General features: G+C 58.7%; 1 protein-coding gene across 3 annotated transcripts in view; it reads right to left on the bottom strand.

Annotated features, from left to right (window-relative positions):
* The window catches only part of TNS3 (tensin 3), a 201,693-nt gene that overhangs the window by 119,028 nt on the left and 59,014 nt on the right, over nucleotides 1-23,651 (bottom strand). The window contains exons 1-2 of one of the 3 annotated variants that reach the window (XM_044245715.1): nucleotides 11,473-11,487; nucleotides 11,031-11,069 (exon numbers count right to left, since the gene is read on the bottom strand). The exons of 1 other annotated variant lie outside the window; for it this stretch is intronic. The gene's annotated coding sequence lies outside the window, so the exon portion shown is untranslated. Of the gene's footprint in view, nucleotides 1-11,030; nucleotides 11,070-11,472; nucleotides 11,488-23,651 lie in introns of those variants that run through there. One more of the 3 variants, XM_044245712.1, reaches the window with a different exon arrangement.

The raw sequence follows: 23,651 nt of genomic DNA, 5'->3' as shown, positions 1-23,651 counted from the left end.
CTTGTGGCGACACGGACAGACCTAGAGGGTATTAGGCTGAGCGAAACGACTCAGACAAAGAAAGACAAACACCGCAGGACCTCATTTACACGAGGAATCTAAAAAACAAAACAAACACACAAACAAAAAGCAGAAGAGGACCCGTAAGTACAGAGAAGACTGGGACGGGCGCCCAAAGGGAGGGGGCAGAGGGGACCGGCCAACGGGCGCAGGGGAGGGGGAGGCCGAGGCTTCCAGCGATGGAGCAAACAAGTCCCAGGATGAAGGCCACAACACAGGAAACACAGTCAGTGGTGAGGTGACAGTGCCCACAGCCATCGCGGCGAGGACGGCGCACATAACGCAGAGACCCGGGACGTCACTCTACACCTGAAACCAACACGACACGGCACGTCGATGACTCTATTTCCGTAAGAAAGAGAATTTAAATTGTTTAAATCAATAAAGTCATCCCCGGCTGCTCTACCGGCTGGACACCCGTGTCGGTCTAGAACGCGGATGCCTGCCACCCACTGCCCCCGGTCGGGCGCTTGCACATGCGCCTCCGATCCCGTCCCCGTCCTCTGTCACCCTGCATGTGGGCGGACATGGACGTGTGGACGGGACACGGACTGGGCACCCACTATATCCGCTCCCAAGCCTGTTCTGGCCAGAGGCACTGGTGGCCGTCACCTCACAGCTGAAGATAGCGCACAAGCCGACAGCACGTGAGCCTAAGACGCCAGAGATCTGCTGTGGCTCGGAAGGCAGGTCCGTGTCTTGGGACGGCGCGGCCCCAGAGACCTGCTCCTCCCCACCCCGCAGGACGGCTGCAGGACGGGGCAAACCCAGAGCACAGCTGCGGACGGCCATCCCATTAAGGTTTCACAACACTCTGAGGCGGCCACGTGGGGAATTTTAGCTGGTTCGCTGTGGGCACACAGTCTGCCAAAGTAGAACAGGGGAACCCCAGCCCCGAGACCAACGGACACGGCCGTCCGTTTCAGATGCAAGCAAGCGTAAAAGCAAGTATGGCTTAGGATCCCACAAGTCCAAATTTCGATTTAACAACCACCTATAAATCCTGAACATTCTATAATTTTTATCTTTTTAAGATTTCTTTGTCAGAGAGACTCGGGAGCACAAGCAGGGGGAGCAGCAGGCAGATGGAGAAGCAGGCTCCCTGCTGAGCAGAGAGCCCGATGAGGGGCTCGATCCCAGGACCCCGGGATCATGACCTGAGCTGAAGGCAGACACTTAAGGACTGAGCCACCCAGACAGCCCAAATATCAAACTATTTAAAAAGACAAGCTGACTGAGAAGCAGGTGGACAGCATGTGACACGCGACTGTCACCATCCTAGGGAGAAGGACACAGGGTCACGGCAGCACGGGGCCACACTGAATCCAGCCCAGGGCAGCCGCAGCGCCGTCCTCCCATGGCCGTGCGGCATCCCACTGGACTGGGACCCTCCCATCCCCACTTTGCCAAGACAGAGCAGAGGACCAGGCTGGACACGGTGGGGCACGCAGCTAGTGTGCCCGGCAGGGCTGGGGCTCACGTCCATGGCACCACAGTGGATGACCTCCCTCCCCATTCCCTGGCACCCCAAAACGCCACAGGAACGGCCCACCACAGGCTCACAGGGAGGCGGCAAACGTGGGCTGGGGTCCACGCTCTCTGACGGGCAGGTCAGGGGTAAAGGGAGTTCTTAGGCACTGACGTGGCAACGAAGCAGCCTGAGGACCCACAGTCAACACCTTATCAGTGCGCTCGAGTCTTGCTGTCGTGGGTCCTGGGATTCTCACCGTCACTGTGCATGCTGGCCGGGCATCTCCTTGAGCTTAGAGCACTAGACTCACCCATGCGTACGTGGTGCCATTCCCAAGTGAACCCACCAGCAAGAAGCACAGCCGTGCAAAGCCATGTGTCCCTGCACACGCCTCGGGAAGGACAGTGGTTCACGGGGAGCGGCTCTGCCTCAGCTGCACACGTGCCCGGCAGGTCCCACGTGTGTCCGTGAGTGATCGCAGATGCACAGGGACAGCGGGTTTGGGGTGACCCACACGTTTTAGCAAGGTCGCAGATGTGCACACACAAAACCCCCACATAAGGAGGCTGGACGGCTCCTGCATCGATAGGAACCTGTCAATCATTCATCTCGGGTTCACGCAAGAAACCTCGGGAAAACCTCCCCGTTCTAACGCCCCCACCGCCCCCCACCGGAGCACAGGAATCTGTCACTGTAATGTTTCGTAAAGAATCACAACCACAGTCCAGTCTGGTAGTATTTTTAAGCGTGTGACCCGTCTCTGTATGCGGAGGACGCCTGACGCTCTTGGAGGGCGCTAACCTTCGGGGCCCCTTCCTCCTCGCTTGACGAAGGTCAAGACACCTTCTCTTCCAGTGCTCCCGCCCCTGGTGGGGAGGCAGAAATGAAGCAAACGCCTCCGTCCAGAAAACACTGTGTCAACCCCGTGTCCTGTGCTGATGTACTCAGCAGGTTTTCAGCCAAACACATCACCCTGTGGACTGGTCTCTCCAGATGTCCACCATCCATCCAGAATGCCACAAGGAAGACACTCGGGCAAGCCTGGGCCATCAGCTCAAGGAAAACCCGGGGACCGCGGGCGGGCTGGTCCTAAGCCCTGAGCTCCATGCTCCCACGTTACCGGCATCCTGACCCAGCTCCAAGGTCCCGATGTCCCCGGCTTCCCACCGCCCACAGCGCCCCTGCCCGGACCGTCGCGGCATGAGCCGCACACACCACATGGCCCCTCTGTAAACACGTCAGCAGGCCTCCTTGGAAGAGAAACCACGTTCTGAAATGACACCAACAAAATACCAGTACCGTGAATGGGGGGAGGGATTCCTTAATACCCCCATATCACGACTCCATGGTCAAATTTCCCTGTTTTACAAGTTTGAGTTTGTTTTTGTCTTTTTTTTTTTTTTTTTACAGTCAGATTGTTGGGATTAAGTTCCAGATAGAGTCTGACAGTGTTTATCTGACATCTCTTCCGTTCCAAAGCCACAGAGATCCTTCCTCCTCCCGCAGCATACCTGGAGATGACCGACACGCTCTCCACCCCGTGCCCCCGGGACTCGCTGACCCCTTAGAACGCGTCCACGGGGCTCAGGCCCCATGCCTCCTGGAAGCCGTGGATGGGTCTGTACCCAGGGTGGTTCTGGTCTGATTTCTGGCCTCCCGTGAGGGCCACACGCACAGCCAACTTCCCCAAAGGAGGCATGTGACTCGACCAGCTTCCTTCTGCGACCCAGGAGGTTACAGAGGGTCATGGTCGTTTGGTTACTTACGGTCTTCAGTTTGGCACATTTTAACTCTTTCCCTTTCTTGGCATTCGCTGGCCAGAACTCCTCCTTACACGGAACTTTCCCTCTTCGTCTATTTTTAACCCTGGGGTACAGGTTGTGTAAGAAAAGCAGATCAAAGGCTTGCTTCTCTTTATTTACTGATTTTTCAGGATGAATCGTTCCCTAACCCTAACCCTCAAAGGCAATGAATGAAGTTTCGGATCTGGATTGAGTTTTTATGTTTTTTTTTTGTTTTGTTTTGTTTTTTGTCGTTATTAAGTGGGTGCTTCATTTACAGTCTGGTGCAGAGATCAGAAAGCGATGTCTGAGCCCAAAATCACAAAACGGACAGTCCTCACCACGGGACTCAGGCCCATATCTGCACTGGTTCTCAACCATCTACCATCCAAGACCCCACTCAATTCCGAGGACAGGCACCATGCTTGCCACCCCACGGGACACACTGGCACAGGGCCAGCGTGGGGACTGTGCCTGGTCACCACCGCCAGCTGGAGAAGCCTCTCCCCAAAGTGGAAGGAGCCCAGGCAGCCCCACGGGACTTTCCTTATTCTCTCTGTACAGGGGGTCCTCCAGAGAGGGACACGGTTTCTGCCAAGGACAAAACTCCCTTTTCTTTTACAGGATTGTTGCCTTTAAAAAAAAAAAAAATCTTTTATTTATTTACTTATCTGAGATCGAGAGATAGAGAGAGAGAGAGAGAGAACAAACAGGGCAGAGGGTAGAGGGAAAGGGGGAAGCAGGCCCTCAATGAGCAGAGAGCCCGATGCAGGACTCGATCCCAGGACCCTGAGATCATGACCTGAGCTGAAGGCAGAGGCTACACCGACCAAGCCCTACCAGGTACCCTTGCAGAATTGTTTTCTGATGCTTGAGGGAAAATAAACGTGGCTAACAAGGCTGCTCTAAGTGTCCCCAGGGAGAGGAGGAGGAGGAGGAGGACGTGAGCTCAGTGACGAGGCTGGAATGGGCTTGGCTTCTGATGTTCGGGACCCAGATGCCCCACTGCCTGGGCTGGCTTCTGCCTACATGCAGGGTGCGCCTGGAACGAATGGGGAGACCTCCAAAAGTTCAGAGGCACTTGGGGAGACCCGAGGAAAAACCAGCCCGAGGCCCCTGGCTCTCTACAGAGACTCTCCAAGTGAGGCCAGGACGTCCCAGATTCCATATCAGCCGGCCCGACACCCACAGGTGCCGATAAGAAAACAGGAGGTGGGGACTCCGGGCCACGGAGAACCTGGGGAGGAATCGAATTCCAGAACCCTGGGCCCCCCCAAACTGGCAGCCAGGGTCCCCTTTCTGCACAGACTTTGATTTCTTCAGGGACCCAGGGAGGGGGTCAGGATGCCGTCGTGTGCATTTTCTTTTAAAAATGATCCCTCTTGCAGGTAAAAATGCACCCGGGCCACAGACGCCCCATCACAACAGCGTCCCTCCTGACCTTGACCCTCCTGACCCTCCTGACCTAAACTCCGTCCCAGCTCACAGTGTTGAAAAAAATTAGCGCTCAACCTCGCCTTCCACAGGGAGCTGTGATTCCCCCCAATTCCCACACACCTGCCACCGTCAAGCGTCATCCCACATTCACAACCCATGACTGCTATAGAGTCCACACCATCAGGAAAAAAAAAATTGACCCACGACCAGAACCTTCTTCTCCATGGCAGATTCTAGCCTTGAGACCTGGGGACATTCATTCACTGGAAACATTTCCTAAGGCTCTTGCCTGGCACAGAAGCTGTCTATCATCCGTGAGTGCCGGCTGGGGGGGCGCCCCAGCCACCAAGCGCCCCAGTCAACCCCGAGCAGCAGCCCCAAGCCCACCATGCGGTCAGAGACCCAGGGACTGGCAGCTCTGAGCCCGAGTGCACCAGGCCGCTGGCCGCAGACATGCCATGGGACACCTGGGTCTCACGGTGCACAGAACAGCTGCGGGCCAGCCTCTCCCGGTGTGACCAGCTGTGGCCAGCACAGGTGCTAACCATTAGCCAGACCCCAAGCTCCCAGTGGACATAAGCTGACACCAGGCCACTGTGTCCCCTGCCCTGCCTCCCTCTACCCGTGGCCAGGCCCACCGCAACATCTAGCTGGGCCCTGCTTCCAATCCAGGCATGCTGGGTTGAAGCTCAACACAGTCGGGTTTTTTGTTGTTGTTGTTTTTTTCTTAATTCACGGAGGACTGTGCCTTTCTCAGAGGGTCTGTGAACCAAAGCTCCTGTTTGCCCCCTGGGGCTCCCACCTGGGAGCTGCACACCAGGTGACCTTTTCCGGAAACGCGGGCAATCTCTCCCTGCCAAGGCTGAAAAGGCCAAGGCCCGGATGTTATTTTAGGTGCAGGAGGGAACGGTGAAATCAAAGCGAGTGGGACCGAGTTTGGCCTGTGATTAGAACGGGGAGGGGCGGGGCCCCGGATTTCCGGAGAAAACTACCTACGCACCAGGTTTTGGAGCCAGCCCTGGGAGCGGTCCTGCCAGCAGCTGCAGACAGAGGTCTGGGGCAGAGGTCAGCGGAAGAGGGTCCCCCCGACACACACAGCCGGTCAGTGGCATGGGCTTCAAAGGCCTTCCCCGGAAAGCTCCGGGGGCCCTGGGCTCCCATCCTGCCCGATCCCCAAGCACCCTCTCCTTCGACTTCCACAAAGAGCCTGCCCCATCCCTCTGCACGTCTGCAATGTCTGTCCCGCCTGTGAGGTCTGTGGCAGGGTCCAGAGGGTTACAGCCAGCCCCCGAGAGCTCCCCTGAGTGCACTTGAGCCCCCAGGAGGGGCCCACCCAGGTCTGTGGCTGAACCCGTCCCAGAAGTGCCGGGGGGTGGAGGTCATGCTAAGTGACCCCAAAGAGGTGGAGGGAGGGACCCCACACACTGCTCCCCTGGGCAGCCACTCAGACCCGAAGGCTGCGGGGCTACGTGTCCTTGGGAAGCATTTCACCAGCCCCTTTGGGCTCTGGGCTGGACAGACCTCTCCAGATACTGCCTCCTGTCCCTAAGCCAGTCCCCTGTGCATCTGCATCCTCTGGTCTGCTCACGAGGACACGCATCTGACCTGACCTCCCTGCATCCCTATTCCAAACTCAGCCACATCCCAGGTTCCTGGCAGACGAGAAGTAAGGGGGACACGGGTCCTCACGCCCACCCTGGAAGAGCCCCCTCCACGTCTGTGCTCCCCTCCACCGTGAACCCCTGCCTTGTCTCGGAAGCCCGCTGGGATCTGTGCATGAAAGTGGCCCCTGGGCTGCCTGCATCCATACTTTCTCTGCTCCCTTCAAGAGCAGGTCGCCAAAAGGGGTAAAATACATGGTTAAAGGAAAGGGAATCTGAGCAGAGTTTGGGATCCTGGCTTCCAACGCTGTCGCCCGGTGTCCCGCACACATTAATTCAGATCTCAACCTTCACGAAGGACCCTGAGGACCGAGGGAAGCACAGCAGCAACCAGCACTGCCCCAGCACAGGAGCCCAGACTGAATCCGGATTGGGGCCACGGGAAACCTGGGGAACACTCGATACGTTCAGCGTTTCTTGAACACTTCCCACTCTGCCTCAAGTACTAACACCAGGACCCTCCACCTCCATGCTTGCTGAGAAGACAGAGCCAGGTACAGGCACTGAGGCATCACCAGGGTCAGGCGGCCCAGGGCTCTGAGGCACAATGGCTGGTGCTCCAGCAGCCACAGAGAGAGGATGAGGACACAAGGGCTGGCTTTACCCTCGCAGGATCCCTGGTGTGCTCACTGAGCCTCGGCTTCCCTTGCACTATCCACTCCACATGTCCCATTAAAACGGGCTCCTCTGACACCCCACTGCGGAACCAGACGTGACTCTTAGATCACTCAAGTGTCAAGGTAAACGTCTGAAAAAGCAGCATTGAGTGTTTTTATTTCTGGGTCTCACTTGCCTTATTACCAAAACCAGAGGTGATAAACTTGAACAAGCGGAAGGCTCGACTACCATCTGGCAGGACTCCCGAGACTTTCCCAGCTTCCTGAAGATCAGAGGATTACAGAACAAGGATGTTTGCATGTCTCTGCTGCCTGAAGCAAGGGAATGTCCTTGGGACAAGGTGAAGGATGCTCGTGTGAGATGCAAAGACCCTGGCGGGCCAGCCATGGGTGCAGACACAGCTGGGGGTGCACATGCTCCCAGGGTCTGTGACTTCCAGAAACAGAGGCTATCACTCGGCTAAGACCCTGATGTGCTGGGGCAGATCTGCATCTGTGTTCTGACGTGTCCCGCTGGGGCAGATCTGCGTCTGTGTTCTGACGTGTCCCGCAGCGTGTCAGTCGCTGCCGTCAGAGGCCGGCCAGCGGAACAGTCCGTGGCAGGAATAATCTGCACGCAACCAAAGACCTACACTTAACGAGGACAAGAAATTTGCACGGTGGCTGTCGTGGCCTGGACTGGAGCTGGCGCCAGAGGCCGAGCTCTCCAGGCACTCCAGTGAACCTTCTGGGCAAAGCCGCCCTCCCAATATTTGACAGGTGGGTAGCCTGAGCTTTGCCGTCACTACCTAATTCTGCAGGTAAAGGAGCACCATTAATGGGGGTGCCTTTCCATCCATCTCAAGCTTCCAAGTGTCCAATTCGGCGGGCAGTCTTTCCGAGATAACCAATCCCTTTGGGGAGATCCCCTCATGGCCCCCAGTAAGGAATATGACACGGACACCGTTTGCTCAGCGGCACCTGTCCTCAACAGTCACACTGTCCCCGCATGAACCTCACCACTCGGGACCGCTTCCCCCAACCGCGTGTTTACACAAATCATGCTGAACAAGGTCCCAACACACCCACGCGCCCCCGCAGGTGCATCGAACAAGGACCCAGTCTGCAAACTCCAGCCTCCGTCTCTGTAACCTGACACCTCATGTCACCTGCAACAGAAACCACCCATTGTCCTCGCCTCCCTTGAACAAAGAGCACAGCCGCAGAGCTCCCCAACTGCCCACTCAAATTTCAAGAGTGACTCTATACCTTGTCTCCTCCAGCGGGAGGACCCATAACAGCCAAGCAAAAACAATCCAGGTGTGCGCGCTGGCAGCCAGGTGAGGGCTCGCACCTGTGCCCCCAGCGGGCTCTGGCACTGCCCGGAGCGCCCGCACCCGCGGCCACCACCAGGCGGGGACACGGCCTCTCGCAAGGACGGAGGCTGCTCGTAGGAGTGAACTTCTCCAACGCGGGGCCGCCGCACTGGCTGCTCGGGCCGTCCCTCGGCCAAAGCTGCTGGGTGCTGTCCGGGAACACTGGCCCCGTGGGGCGTCCGCACCTGCTGGACTGAAGGGTGTCCCAGGGAAAGCCACCTGTGCACCCGGGGGGCCTGCAGGTCCACTCCTGCACCGGCGTGACCCCGCCCTCCTGGACGGACACAGTCCTTGCAGGACAAGACTGAGGCAGCAACGGCGCTCTGCCCGGAGCATCAGTCATCGCCGTGACGCACGCCCAGCCCTCCATGCGGCCGGCCAGCCCCTGCCAGCTGGGGCACCCTCCCTGTGTCCCCGGGGGCTCCGGAGGAACAGGTCCTCTACGCATCTGTCCCAGCTCCTTCACCCTCGCGGAGCAGATGGTACGTCTGGGAACCGACCAAACCGGTTCTCCCCTACCAGACGGCCAGAGAACAATGGTTAAACCAAACAGACCGGCAGAGGCCGCGGGCACCGGGAGACCGGGACTGCCCCCCTCGCGTTTGCCCAACCAGGGAGAAGGCTGTCCCGCACCCGGTGCCTTTCCCACGAGCCACAGCCAGTGCCCAGACTTCCCACGTGCTACTCCATCCGTCCCACACGGCGCCCACAGGGGACGTGGCCATATCCCCACACACAGCGGAGGGAAGTGAGGCGCAGACACAAGAGGGCCCCATGTGAGGTCACGCGGGTCTGCAGGTATCGTGACCTGGCTGGAGCCCGGCCTGGCACTGGTCCCATGCGCATGATCGCTACTGAGCTCTACACCTGGGTGTGCACGCGAGCACATGTGGCTGACACGCATGCCCACAGGCATCTGCAGAAACGCTGAGCACAGAGGCACAGCTCGGCCCCGGTCACAAATGATCTGCCACCTGGGGACGCCCCAGAGCCTCCCGGTCATGACCCAGCAGACCCTGCCCCACACGGGCCATCTCGGCGGGAAGCTAACACACAACAAAGCCACAGTCGTGCTTCTGTACCCTCAACGCCGTACCAACGAGCAGAGCCAGAGAAAGCCAAAGGTCCTGACGACGCTGCCCTCCAGAGCAGCACATGACTTCCCCCTCAGACACCTGCTGGGTGCAGGTGGGACATCTGCAGGGCAGCAGCAGCTCAGGACGAGCCCCCAGCCACAGCCTACACCCTGCATGACTCCCCCCGATGCACCCATTCTCTGCTGGTCCCTGCTTCCGTTGCGGACAAGGTGCACACCCAGTATCCTGGTTTCCCGTCTATGCCGGCCCCCGGGGAAACTCAATGCACATGCACGTCTCATCAGCTAAGCTAACATTTGCAAAGGGAGGTTTGCCTCCAGGACCTACTGCCTGTGGTTTTGGTCTGAGGATGGACCTGGCCTCACCCACCACGTACTTAAGCCCCTGCAATAAGCAGAAGGAAGCTAGACACCAGAGAAGTTCAAGAACGATGGCCATCAAGGAGACAGCCATGTGTTCTGAGCACGATGACCCCCACGGAGCTGTCTGCCCTCCTGTCTCGCCAGCGTCCCACACGGTCCCAGAAGCACTGCTGGCCAGTAGACAGCTGCCCTGGCAGAGTTCAGGTCATCACGTCAGCCCCCTGATGCGGCCAGGTCCAGCCAGCACAGTCCATCGGTGCCACGCCAGTCTGCCTCCCAGAACAGAGCCAGCAGCTCACCGTGGGAAGGAGCCAAGATGAGGCTCTTCCAGAACCTCTTGGAAGGGCTGCTGGCACCAGGACACCTGCAGAGCTGGTGACTCCCCCTTGGGGAAAGGCCCCAGAGCTGGAGGGAGCAGACGGCGGCCAGGTCGGACGGGAAGAAAGTGCAGAAAGGGACAGCACACGGCTCGGAGCCGACAGCCTGAGGTGGACAGGAAGGAGGCCGCCAGCTCCCACGCCTGAGGACTGATGAGTCACCACAAGCATTAGACACAGAGCATGGCGTGGGAGGACCACGGGCACACAGAGGACATGGGGCCCAGGGATGCATGGACTGGCCAAAGGGCACTTGCCATCCAAACCCGGTGGCCACCTTCCCATCCACAAGCAAGGCCTGCTTAGGGACGGTGCTCGTGAGACCAACCTCCACACGGACACCCCACGACACGGTCACCACGGCCACACTGCACACAGCCCAAGCACCATGATACACACAGACGTCCCACAACACGGCCACCACAGGACCACGACACACACAGACGCCCTGCCACATGGTCACCATGGCACCGTGACAGGCACAGATGCCTTGCAACACGGGCATCTTGTAGCCTTCATTCGACCCCTAAGACAATGGACTGAAACATCTTCTGTCCCAGAGAAGGAAACCCAGGCTAAGCATAGGGGACGCCCGATGTGGGGGATGTGAAAGGCCGTCATGGCTCTGGTCACTAAGGAAGGCGTGCATGGGCGAGTACCAGAGGCCCGAGGTCCATGCACAGGCTCTGGGAGTGAAGCGGGTCCCGTGTGAGGTCCAGAGGGAACCCAACAGCCCCAAGAAGGGCCCCACATCAAGACAAAGACAGTCCCACGTGACAAGCCAGGACCCGCGGGATACAGCGAGGACTCACCTGTCCCAGGTACACCTGTGCACAGCGGCGAGTCACCACCTACGATGAGAAGACACAGCATAAGTAGACAGGCTCCCGGGAAAACGCCACCCGAGGTCCACTCAGGTGCGACCCCAGAGCCGTCCCTGTCTGTCCCCACTCACGGCCGCGGAGCTCCAGCATCAGACTGACAAGGCCTGCGGTTACAAGAATCCAGATTTTTCTTCACTTTCATGCAATCCAGCTCCTTTCACAGAATCTCCTGCAAACCCTGGCGCCTCCCCCCGAGAAGTGCTCTACACTCACGTACAGAATTTCCTCTTCAACTTCAAAGAACAGTGGCCTCCCAGGCTAGGAACTTGGGAGCTAGCTGGAGCCCTTCCCGGCCATGACCATGAGGTGGGGGTCCCCCCGGTGGTCTTCAGGCCGCCCCCACCACCCACCCAGTGCCCGTACTCCTTACAGAGTGGACCACCTTTCCTCGAACTTTTTCCACAGTGGGACAGAAAGCAGAGGAGTGGCTCCGGGGTTCGGCCTCCTCATCTGAGCGGGGGAGGTAGGAAGCGCGTGGGTGCTCTGAACCGGCCACATGGGGCAGTCTCCCACACTCTGGGAGCACAGACCATCCCTGGGCAGAAAGGGTGGGCTATCGGAGGGTGACTGATGGCACCACGCCGGCCTGGTGCGGTCCTGGGAGGCCAGGATCCCGGCACCTGCTAGCAAGGTCCCACTGTTCTCCCAGGGCTCCCCGCACCCCCATCCTCAAAGTACAAACATGCACGGGACGGGAGAGACCCCCTCCCAGGGGTCTAACTGTCGCTGTGGCCTTGAGTGGGTGGCAGCATGACCTTGGCTCTTCCTGCAATGCGGACTATCTATAACTGCTGCTTATCTTCCGAAACTCCTCAGGGAACATGACACATGGTCATTCGTTCGTCCGGGACACACATGGCTCCGGCGGAAGCTGACTCATATGCTCACTGGGGCAAGGCCCTGTCCCCTGGCACCAGCCCCTCCCCGCCCGCACCCCCTCCCCACGCACAGCCCGGCACTGCTGACCCAGTGGCCAGCATCCCTGCCCTGACCGATGCCCCCCAGGAAACGGGAACATGCCCTCACCACACGCGTGTCCGCAGCCGCATACACGTGTCTGTCCAAGCCTGATGTGCGGAGGAGGGAACGGGGGATATAGAAACTGATAAATATAAACCACGAAGACCAAAAAAGGGGAAAAAAAAGGTCTCTGGAAATAGAGGAAGTTACAGACAGGCGCCTATGGGGTGGTGCCGGCCAGCCAGGCAGGCCCACAGAGCGCGGAGCTCAGCGGTCACGTCTGCACATAGGCAGTGTCCACACAGCACCCAGGGGGCCCGGAGCGCCACTCTACGGGACTCCCGGCAAGGTCGTGCGAGGAACCGGGGCTCCCATCTTTGAGAAATCACTATCTGTATCCCACGCCGGGGAACATTACTCAGCAATTACAAAACAAGAAAAGATCTTGAGGAACCACAAGGGCAAATCACCAAGACAAAGACACCAGTGAGAGAGGCTAACGCTGTGCGATTCCCACTCGGTGACATTCTGGGGAAGACAGAACTGTGGGCACCGTAACGAGACGGGTGCTGGCCCACGGGGGAGGGGGGGATACGTGGAGCACAGAAGTGTCCAGTGAATACGGTCTGTGTGATGGTCGAACGGTGGACACCTGGGGACCCATCTGTCCAAACCCACAGAACGGGCAGAGCAAGCCCTAATACGACCTGTGGACGTGACTTCCTAAAATGTCCCCGTGGTCACTCATCCATGATAACAAATGTACCCGTTATTGCAACAGGGTAACAGAGAAAATCAGGAGGGAAGTCAGGGGGGAAGTGAGAGTACCGTCCGGCTTCTCTGTTAACCCAAAACTGTCCTTAAAAATCAAGTCTATTCTTGAGTTTTCCACTCGCTGCCTAGAAACATGTGTTTGTCAGCAGGAGGGAAAGTCCTACGCAGTCCCAAAACCCACCAGTCACACACAGGGAGGCTGGGAGGTCTTTTGTCCAGAGGGCAGGTGGGTCCTTGTGCTTCCCACGTGCCCCCCAGCCCCTGGCCAGAGGGGGTTGGTGACACTGCCCGCCTGTCCCCAGGGCATCCCCCGCAGAATGGGCGAAGGCTCCAAGCTGGGGCTCCTGAGTCCCAGACCCGCCCCTCCCTGCGGCCCCATCCGCGGCTGACAGAGGGGGCGACCCGGACACGCCGTCCAGGAGGAGGTGTTCGCCAAGGCAAACGGCATAAGCCACCGTCTTCGCTGGAGAGCAAGCCGGGGCCACAGGAGCAGAGCAGACCCCCCCCCAGCGCAACAGAACAAAGAAGAAGCAACGAGGCTCTAGGCTTCCTCCGATCACAGCCCTGCTGTCTGTGTTCACCCACACCGTAACAAAACGCAAACAGAAAACATCCCAGGGCTACAATGAATTTGCAAATGAAATTACACCAGAAGCGCCAAGTCAGAGAAGAAGGTGTGGCCCAGGGAAGAGCCACCTGCGGGCCGAAGAGAAAAAGAGTATTTACATCAAGAATGGCGGACACCTGGTTTTGCAAAGACCATCCTCGAACGGACACAGTGGGCACGTGTCCCCTGGACATGGCTCATGCCAGATCCCAGGACGGGAACTCTAGGAGAACACACTGGCCTGGTCTGCTAATTCCAAGGGACATTTCCTCCCTGGGATTAAGAGGACGGCAGCAGACTCCGGTCTGGCAGGGCTGTGGAGGGAGGGCACAGGGAGCACATATGGTCCCCCTTGGACCTCCCCCTGCCCAGAACCTGGGATGTAAATGGCCATGCAGACCCCCCTTTGCGTGTCCTGGACACTCGGGCTTCCCTCCAGCTCTTCAATCTGACCAGAGAGGCACAGAGCATGGCTCCCGGGCTTTCCGCCAGCCACGCACCTGCCCCTCCGAGCCTCGGCCCGCCCACCTCCCCGAGGGACAGAGACACCCGGTAAGCATGTCACGGGCAGCTGCTTGGGGTTCAGGTCGGGTCAGTAAAGGCGGAGCCCGCTCACCTGCTTTCTGTCCCCATCTTACTGCAACCTCAGATCACACGCCCAGCGGGCCATCTGCTCTGCTCACTTCCCAAAAAGCAACAACGTGGTGCTGGACTGTTTCCAGGTGGGCCTGGCCTTCCCCGTCACGCAGGGGCTGATGCTTCTCGATGTTCAGGATCTGCAGGAGCCAGGCCTGTCTGTGCTTTGGGACCTTGGGAGGAGGGTCCCCAACGTGGCGCTGTCTGACAGCAGGATGCCCCCAGATCCCTGAGTGCAGGCCAGTGCGTTAGAGGGAGGACATGGCTGCACCCTGGGGTCTGGTCAGTGCCTCCCTCACCGAGCTCCCCCCTGTTCTGGAAGGTGGGCTGAGAACAGTCGCAAGAGAATGGGGCCCGGCTGCCACCAACAGGGCGCACTCACGGGGATGCCCACAGTTCATCCAAGAGCACCTTCACGTCCCAAGCAGGCCATGCGCTGTGTCTGTGGGTCCTGCTCGCTGGCCCTCACTGCCACTCAGCAAGCCAGAGAGCATCCCTTTGGTGTGTGCAGTGCTCAGTCCCACAGAGGCCGGGCCATGTAGGCAGATCCCACTGGGTCCAAACTCCACGTTCCTCCTCTGACAGGAAGGGCTTCACTCTCTGACCAGGAGCACGGGGCAGGTGGGGGAGGGGCGGAGCCCGCCCGGGGTGGGGGAGGGGGGCAGGACCAGGGCTACCGGTGAAGGCCACAGCCCTGGAGAGATGAGGAGAGATCTTCCCCAGGACCATTTTATGGCCTTGTTGTGGCTGTGTTAGGGGACAAGTCACCGTAACCAAGGACAACCATAAACAAACAGGTCTGCACTGGCCACAGCTGGTTCTGTGGCACCTGCCGCACGAGGTATGGGAAAATCTCCCCAAGCCAGCAGGTGGGTAGGTAGGCAGGTGACCAGGACAGGGAGGGCCTCACACCCCAGGGGTGACTGTGCTCCGGGAACGGGAGTGTGGGTGTGAGTCCTGGTGTGCCTACGTGTGACGGTGTGTCTGAATGGAGAATGCACGTGTGTCACCGCACACTCACGCACAACTCAGGCCCAGCCCTGCAGGTGCATCTCCCCATGGGCACCGGAGCGCTCTGGCCGACACCCCTGGGGGCTGAGCCGGGCCGGCGGGAGTGAGACCTCCTCACAGGGTCTGACTCGGCCCCTCTGCTTACTTCTGGAAATTAAGATCTTGGGGCAGAAGTTACAGCTCACACCCCATGGCCTGGATCGTTTCCCTGTGCGTTCGCTCAACAAAACAAACAACCCAGCACTCGCTGTTGCCGATTCTTACGAAACTGTCCTCCGGACAGAGCAACATAAAGCAGAACACCGCAGCGCTCTCCGGAAATGCGCGTGTAGTGAAGCCCCCCGCAAAGGAAAGGTAGAGCCGAGCCGACCTTTCTGGAATCGTGGACAGCCCCAGTTGTGCTTGGCCACGTGAGCGAATGCCACAGAAGCCCACAGAAGCCAGTGCCCTCAAGCACGTGGCATGTTTTTCAGCCGGCCAGGTCAGCTTTCCCTGGGCAGGCACGGCACGCACACCCGGACCCGGAAGGGGCGTCCGTCCAGAAGAACCCAGTTATGAAGACGCGTTAAATCAGCGCACCCCCGTGCCCACGGTAAGCCCGTCCAGCACCACCGGTGCATGAAGCAAGGTGACAGGGAGAACCGGTGGGCGCCCAACTCTAACGGCTGAAGACGCACTTTCCTGAGGGAAGCCCCGGAAAAGGCGCGACCTTATGCTCAACTTGCACCACTAAATACAATCATTTTAAAATTCATCATAACATGAATTGCGACAGAGGCAGGCTACCACGGGGTGACAGGCTGACCTTCCTTGATCTTTGCGAAGCCTTTCCTTTATGAGACCAGAGGGCTGCACCCGCCCCCCCCACACCCCACACCCAGCTGGACAGACGGACGCCCAAGGAACGTGTCCACCAGAATCACGGAGGCCCCCACGTCTCTGCACGGATCAGCAGTCCCAAGGGAGGAGGGCAGGATTTTCTCCTGGGGGCATAATCTTTCATGTTCTCCTCATCTTTTATGATTTTACAGCTCTGACTTCTGGGTCTGTGTGTTACTGATCGACAAACACGAGAGGTTTTTTTTCGCCCATTACGTAAGATGGAGAAGAGATAAAAGTTTAATTGTGTTTACCAGAATCATTGCAGCTGATCAGAAACAGAGCAGAGCAGTGACAGGAGAGAAGCCCAGCACGGACATCCAGAGAGGCGCTCACATACCACTCATGTCAGTCTCTCGGGGGCAAGGACCGTCCCACAGATCCCAGACCTCAAACATACATCTCTTCCCTCCCAGTCGTGGAGGCTAGAGACCCACGTGTGGATCCTCATGAGGCATGAGAGCCACATGCGGCACAACCGGTTCCCCTGATGCCTCCCCTAGGCGCGTTCACGGCCATCTCCTCCCCACGTCCATGACTCGCCCCTCCGTGTGCATCTGTGTCCTGACCCACTCTTCGTCTCAGGACGTCAGTCCTGTGGGGTCCCCTCCGGCCCCATCACCTCCATCGAGACCCCAGTTCCACAAACAGCCCCATTCTGAGGTTCTGGGGCTCAGAATCTACCTGTGGATCCAGGGGCGGGGCACATGTCGCCTGTGGCACCCACCCTCAGAGTCTGACGGGACCAGTGTAGAACGCAGGTCAATGCGGGATATTCCTACAAGTCCCGCAGGAGCAGGGTCCTCTAGGCCGGGCTGGGAGGGCTGCCACAGGAGCAGGTGACTCAGCCTCCGTCCAGTCTGCCCACAGCACTCCTCTGGGTGGGGGCGCACCGGCGAGGGCAGGGAGGCCCAGGGGCAGATCTCCACGGCCCCCAAACAAGGACAGCAGCAGTACAGAGAGACGGTTCCATGAAATGCTGATGTCCCAGACCCCATTAATTTACTCGCCTTCTTTGGGGCCTCCCAGGGGGCAGGATAGCCCGAGTCACCCGAGTAGCCCCAGGAGAAAACATGCCCCCACCAGTCCAGCTAAGCCCCTCTCCAGGGCTGCCTGCTGCACACGGGTGCAGAGGGTGGGGAACTCACGGGGTCCTTTCATTCAGTCTTCACATTAGCAAGCAGCTACTGAAGGTTGCGTTTTTTCTTCCAAAAAGCAAGAAACAAAGGTAAGGCCCAGGTTTGTCGGGTTTGTCGGGCCCAGGTTTGTCCCAGCTCCGTGGGCCCTCAGGGTCAGCCCCCCGACAAGCTCTATGATTCTAGTAACTTCTAGAGCTTAGGACACAGCTGCACACCTACCCCAGACGGGGCCCTGTTCACACATGCATGCTAGTAGTGAGTGTTCGAGGTGGCTTCCTGACCCAACCAGGCATGAGCTGCGGCAAACGCCTGTCAACACTCGCACAGCATGGAAAAGAAGTAAATTGAGAAAATCTGCTCTGAATTCACCTGGTTACCAATATTTACCCGAGACCAGAAATCTGTGAGTCTGCTGGGGGAACAGTGTCCCAATCGTGCTTCTCCAGGAGGTGGGGAAGGGCCATCTGGGCCCACGGTGGGATGCTTGCTCAGTGGCCAGCTTGCACGCCTGTACCTCAGCCTGTCGGACCAGATCAGGCCAAGTGGGGAGGCCAGGCACCTTCTTGAGGGTCTCACTTTCCAAGCGAGGAAGCTGGGGGCCTCAGAGATGAAATGTCATGTGCGGGACCCCTGGAAATTAGACAGGACCAGAACCGAGCCCACAGACCCCTGGGGCCAGTACCTACTAGATTCCTGGGTCCTATCTTTATGAAAAGAGATAAAGAAGATGGCATGTGATAGGTTCTTAAGATGCTGGTGGTTTGCCAAAGAACCAGAAGAAAATCTCATAAATATAACTTAATTGCAGAAAGACAAAATATATTTTTTTATAAAATTAAGAAGCTTTTAAAAAACTGCTTTTACTTTTCTGGTCATTTAAAAATTTATGTCCGAGACATAAGCACACCGAATTCCCGGAACCCTTTCGACCAAGAAAAATCCAGGTCTCAAGCCTAAGCCACTCCTCACCAGTGTCACCGTGGCAGACCTGCGGACGCACCTGAGTAACGGGGAATCTGTAACAATGACAGCACCCATGCTGGCGAATACTTTCATCTGAACTAATCAGAAGAAACCAACAGTCACCCCCACACTAACGCCTGTCAGCTCTCTCCAAAGCTTCACCTGGGACGAGAGAAGCGGGTTGTGTCACCCATGTCCCTTCAGCGGATGACTCGGCGGCGCCCCCACCAGAGGGAAGACCATAAGGCAGGCTGGCGCCTAGGAGATGTGTCCTTCGCCATGTCCCAGCGGGGCAGTGGTGGTCAGCAGCTCCTATCTGTCCCCCTGCAACCCCCAAGGCAGTGAGGATATCACTGACATCGGAGCAAGAAGACATGGGGACTCTGATGCCTGGTGTCCACCTGCTTCAAGGGCAAGGCCACAAGCCTCAGCACGGGCAGGCAGTGAGGGTCCCTGGTGGCACACTGGGGCGCAGGACACACAGTCCCCACCTGCATGGTCACACCCAACTGTCCATGGTCAAAACCACTAGCCTGTATTTATGACACGAGACTTTCCTAACCGTGTGCTTATTTCAAACAAAAATTTACTTTTTAGGGCACCTGGGGGGCTCGGTTGGTTAAGCATCTGCCGTCGGCTCAGGCCATGATCCTAGGGTCCTGGGATTGAGCCCCGCATCAGGCTCCTTGCTCAGCAGGGAGCCTGCTTCTCCCTCTTCTACTCACCCCTGCCTGTGTTCTCTCTCTCTCAAATAAGTAAATAAAATCTTAACAAAATGTTTTTTAAAAATTTACTTTAGATACAACACACACATAGTTTTTCAAAAGCACAGGGTGAGCTGGATAGCACGGAAAAGTCCCTGGACTTTGCCTCAGAGGCGCGCCTTGTGTCCCCTGTCCCCCGCATGCCCTCTCCCAGCGACCTGACAGGCTCAGATGGCCCTTTCTCTGCTCAGTCTAGCCCCTCCCTCTTCTACTTCCACCAAGCCCCGCCCCTGACCAAGCCACGCCCCTGACAAAGCCACGCCCCACGCTTTCCGTGAACCACCCTGTGGAGGGATATCTTGGCAGACAGGGAGATGGGGGAAAACGCCCCCCGGCCCAGGCTTGGACGCCCACCCCAGACCTGGTAAATGGCAGCCACTGGGCGCAAGGTGCACGGGCCAGGAAAGATAATGTGGGGGGCCACACATTCCTACAAAGCACAAGTTTTGCGGCACATCCCGCCCCCGTCCATTTTTAACAGGGCCCTAGCTACGAAAGGAGAGAAGACACAAACACGCCGCAGGCCTCTAAGGAAGGCAATGGTACGTTCCCGGCAGGGCTGCTGAACGGAACGCCCCCAGAAAAGCCCTGCCCACAGTGCCTAAGAATAACATAACGGACCGTTTGGTTTTCACCAACTGTCCCCTGACCCTGGGAAGGGCACACGGACAAATTCTGACAGCGTGTGACTTATCACCACCAGACCTGAAAAAGGAAACACTCAGCTCTGGATTCTGGGTGGCACAAAGGCAGCCGGCCCAGTCGGAGCCCAGAAGCGGGCACCATGGGCTCGCCCCATCGGAAGCTCAGCTTCCATTCGTGCTTACAAAGTCCCACTGCAGCCAGGATCCTGGGGGGACACCCGAGACCGGCCTGCAGCCCCGGCCCGTCTACCGAGGTCTGCCTGGAAATGCAGGGGTGACTCTCTGCTGCCCCTCCATGGGGCGCCCTGCTCTCCCTGGGGAGCACAGAGCTTTTCAAAAGGCCCCGACACCCGAGTCAACACCTGCCACATGCCTTTTAAACATCCAGAAAAAGCCTCTAAGAGGACAGAAAGTAACATAAAGGCTTTGGAATCAGCATTCTGATCCCACGGCCCGTGCTGGTCACTCCAGCATCCTGTCCTCCCTGGCCCCCCACGAAGCTGCAGCCCGGGGTACCTTCCTGCAAGAGGGCTCAGCAGGCCCAGCAGCGTGAGGCCCAGGGGACACCTGCGGGGTTTAGAGCCAGATGCGCAGAGGCACAGGCCCGGTGAGCCACGCTCCGCCTGCAGGAAAACGGCAGGTCAGTGCTTCCCGGATCCCTGCTCGACATGAAGAGCGTTCCAAGATGAAAAGCAAACACAGTGAAATGGAAGCTGCATTCTACAAACTGAAACGTGGTGGTGGAGACTCCGAAGCTGTTACGGGGTCGCCATCCTGTCCCTGAAAGTGGGCAGAAGGAGATTTCAATCCAAAAACCTGTCCTCCGGAGTCGCCACCAGGAGAAAGCTGGCACCGTGACTGGCGATTTCCTACGGGAGGCAGGAACAGGCCACGGGCCCCACAAACGTGAGGACTCAGCCACAGCCACCTGAGGCGGGGGCAGCAGGCAAGGTCCTGACCCCGGCATCCATCCTTGAGGGTCTGACCCTGGCTTTCCGGGGACACACGTGGTCTGACAGCAGGGGGACGGCGTCTGGGGGCGGCCACCAAGCAGAGGGCAGCCGTAGGTGGGAGCGAACACCGTGAGGACCAAGCTGCAGGTCCCCCAAGGCTACCAGCACGTCCCTCCCATGGGGGAAGGAGGCAGGGAAGTCACCAGCAGGGGTATGATGAGCCCTCCCAGCAGGAACCCGGGGCTTGGTTAAGGAAGGAGTGGGCAGCGGAGAGGCGACTCGGAGAAGGGACCTCGTCTCTTGGATGGACTGCGGTCTCTGGCCTGGAGCTGGAGCGCGGCCCCCAGCAGGGCCAGGAAAGTCCCCGAAATCTGCCTACGCAGAGTCTACGCTGCCGGGCACCAGCACGGACCACACGGGCTCCCAGCAGCAGCAGCAGTGAGCACCTGGCCAGCGATCCCAAGAAGGAGCACCCAACGTGGTGTCCAGGGAGCACGAAAAGACCCCAGCGGGGAGCAAGGACGCCAGCCCAGCACGTGCTCCCTGACACCCACGCCTGCGTACACCTTGTCCACCAGGACCCGCCAGCCGAGACTGGGACAGGGCGGGAACATGGCACAGGACCACAGGCGTCTGCAGATTCCAACAGGTGCGCCTGCGGCCTAAGGGCAGGAGAGCAAGGGGTCCGGGAGAGGAGCACTCTGGGAAGCAGCAGGAGCGCCAGGTGCGGGCAGGCTGGGGAGGGTGTGGGGCGCCCGCAGCTGGGAGGGTCCTGCCGAGCCGCACAATGTGGACAGACTCTGAACGGCTCGGAATGTGTGCATTGCAGGGTGAAAGACGGCACTGTGTGTAGACAAGGAAGTCGTGAACGGAGCCCTTAGCTGCCAGTGAGGGTGAATGAAGAATGCAGACTTAGTGCCTTCTAGAAAGAAGCCAGGGCTGCCATCGACACAGGCAAGCGGCAAGCCGCCCGAGTCCAGAGCTATCTGTGGAGGAGACACGGCTTCTATGACGGAAGTGATGACAGGTGACCTGGAGTGCACGGGAGCCACACACCGCAGTACAGGGGTATGCGAGCTGGTCCACAGCACGTGGGCAGCCTAAAAGAGTCACCGGGTCCCCCCAGTGGGGAGGTCAGCAGGTCAGAAAGCAGAGCCCGCACAGAGAGGCAGGGGGATCACGTTGCCATGCCACTGACTGTCCCTGTGGGACCACACCCCAGGAGACCACCCAAGAGCACCACCAAAGTCCTCCCTGGGATGAGCCTGGGCTGCAGCCAGCAAGTACCAAGGCAGGATGCCAGGGACACAGGGAATATGATGGCCAGACAAGTGGGAGGCTGGGAGCCCCTGGAAGGAGCCCCAGAGCCAGCCAGAGTCCAGGCAGCAGGGCCAGGCTCCACTGACCTTGTAGAAGCTCTCGCAGGTTGGACCCAGGCTGCGTGAGGGGCACAAGTGAAGCCAATTAAATGGGATCTGTGTGCTCAGCAGGGAAGATCCCATTCTCAGGAAGAGAACGTGGGAAGTACACCATCCTTTCCTGTCGTTTAAACACTTAGGGAACGAGATGCACAGGGACTGGTGCTATTCTGTGTCTGTGACACAGCCGAGTCAGCAGAATAAGGACGCTGACCACAGAGAAAACAGTCTCCAGAGGCATGTGCCGCTCCAAGTTACCCCAAGCACTGCGACGGGACACACTCCCTCTAGAAGCCCTGGGGCCCAGTTCCCTCCAGCTACTGAACCCGGTTCTCAAACCTTCTGAGGGAAGGTCCACATTCTGATTGAGTAGAGAAAGAGAGGAAGGCCCGAGCATCTATGGCTACCACGGGGCAGTCAAGCTCGGACCCTGCTGTCTTTGCCCCATGGTCACGAGCAGCTTCCCACAGCTGTGCCTAGAAAGGTCCACAGCCTCCTTCTGCTGTCCCAGAAGGAGAGCAGGCGTGAGGAAAGGAGTCCCCCCAGTGCAGAGTTTCAGGGAGCAGTGATTCCCATCACTAACACTTGAGAGAGGAAAATGACACACCAACTGCTCCTTCTCGGTTTTGCCCACATTCAAACCTGGGCCCAGGGCAGCCCGGCCTCAACATCCCATCTCCCACCCTGCACCGGGCACCTGCACGTTCCTGCGAGCCGGCCTGCTTGAACGGACCCTCATGCCCCCAGCTCAGGCTCAGGTGCATGGACAACCCGAGGAACTGTGTGGGATCCCCTCCACGGAAGGTCCCCTTCAGACAAGGGGAGTCCAGGAACACCTGGGAATTAATTTGCTAAAAATACGTCAAACCACGAGCACTACCATTCCTCCCACCACGTCCCACAGACACAAGGGACAAAGGGCAGGGGCGAAGCTGTCACACGGGCCTCCACCAGGTGGTGTCTATAAAGGATCATAAGACACATGGACCGAATGTGACATGGTAGGAAAGAACATTCTCAGAGGAACCTTCCAGAAGGCGCAAGTGTAAGTCACCGCACCACACCACGCATGGATTCCAGTACTTTCGTGATGAATTAAAACCATGAAACAGCCTCTCACGGAGCTGACGGCAGAGTCTGAGCTGGGGCCTGTGAGCAAAACCAGGGACCGAGGCAGGAGTGGGAGCCTCAGCACAGGCCGAGCCCGCGATGCTGGCATCCGTCACAAACCAAGTTGTCCCCCATGGCTCAGAGCCCCACCACCAGCCAAGTTCCGGAGACGCGCCCAGCTCTGCCGGCATCTCCCAAGGAGTTCTGAGAAGCCTGAGTGACGCCAAGAAGCTGCGGCTCACTCCGGGGGACAAAGGACCCGGGAGGGGCTAGTGGGTCCCAGGCCCTCGCGCATCCTTCCTGGTGCAGACCCAGACGCTGCAGGGGTGGGCCATGGGCTCCGGCCAGAGAAGGGGCAGGAGGGCACGAGCTGAGGGGTCTGAAGGCTTCAGAACAGGGGTGCCAGGCACATGGGCCAGCACAGAGCACGAAGCACGCACAGAGCTGGGGACTCTGAAACCTGACGCCCTGACCGCTGGAACGTGGGGGCTGTGTGACAGCAGCCCCCATCCGCTGGATGGAAGCGGGAGGGGCCGACGAACCACACCTGGAGCACACCAGAGAAGTGCCTCACTTACGCCAGTGGCACCGGCTGTACCCTGGACCCGCATCTGCGGTGGTTCTGAGGACCCCACAGGCTCGGGGCCTCATGGCAGAGGGGCCACCTGGCAAACGCGGTCTCTGGCAGGTC

The sequence above is a fragment of the Neovison vison genome, chromosome 4, assembly GCF_020171115.1.
Source record: "Neovison vison isolate M4711 chromosome 4, ASM_NN_V1, whole genome shotgun sequence".
NCBI classification, from domain to species: domain Eukaryota; kingdom Metazoa; phylum Chordata; class Mammalia; order Carnivora; family Mustelidae; genus Neogale; species Neogale vison.
This window is presented reverse-complemented; position numbering and strand designations above follow the sequence as displayed.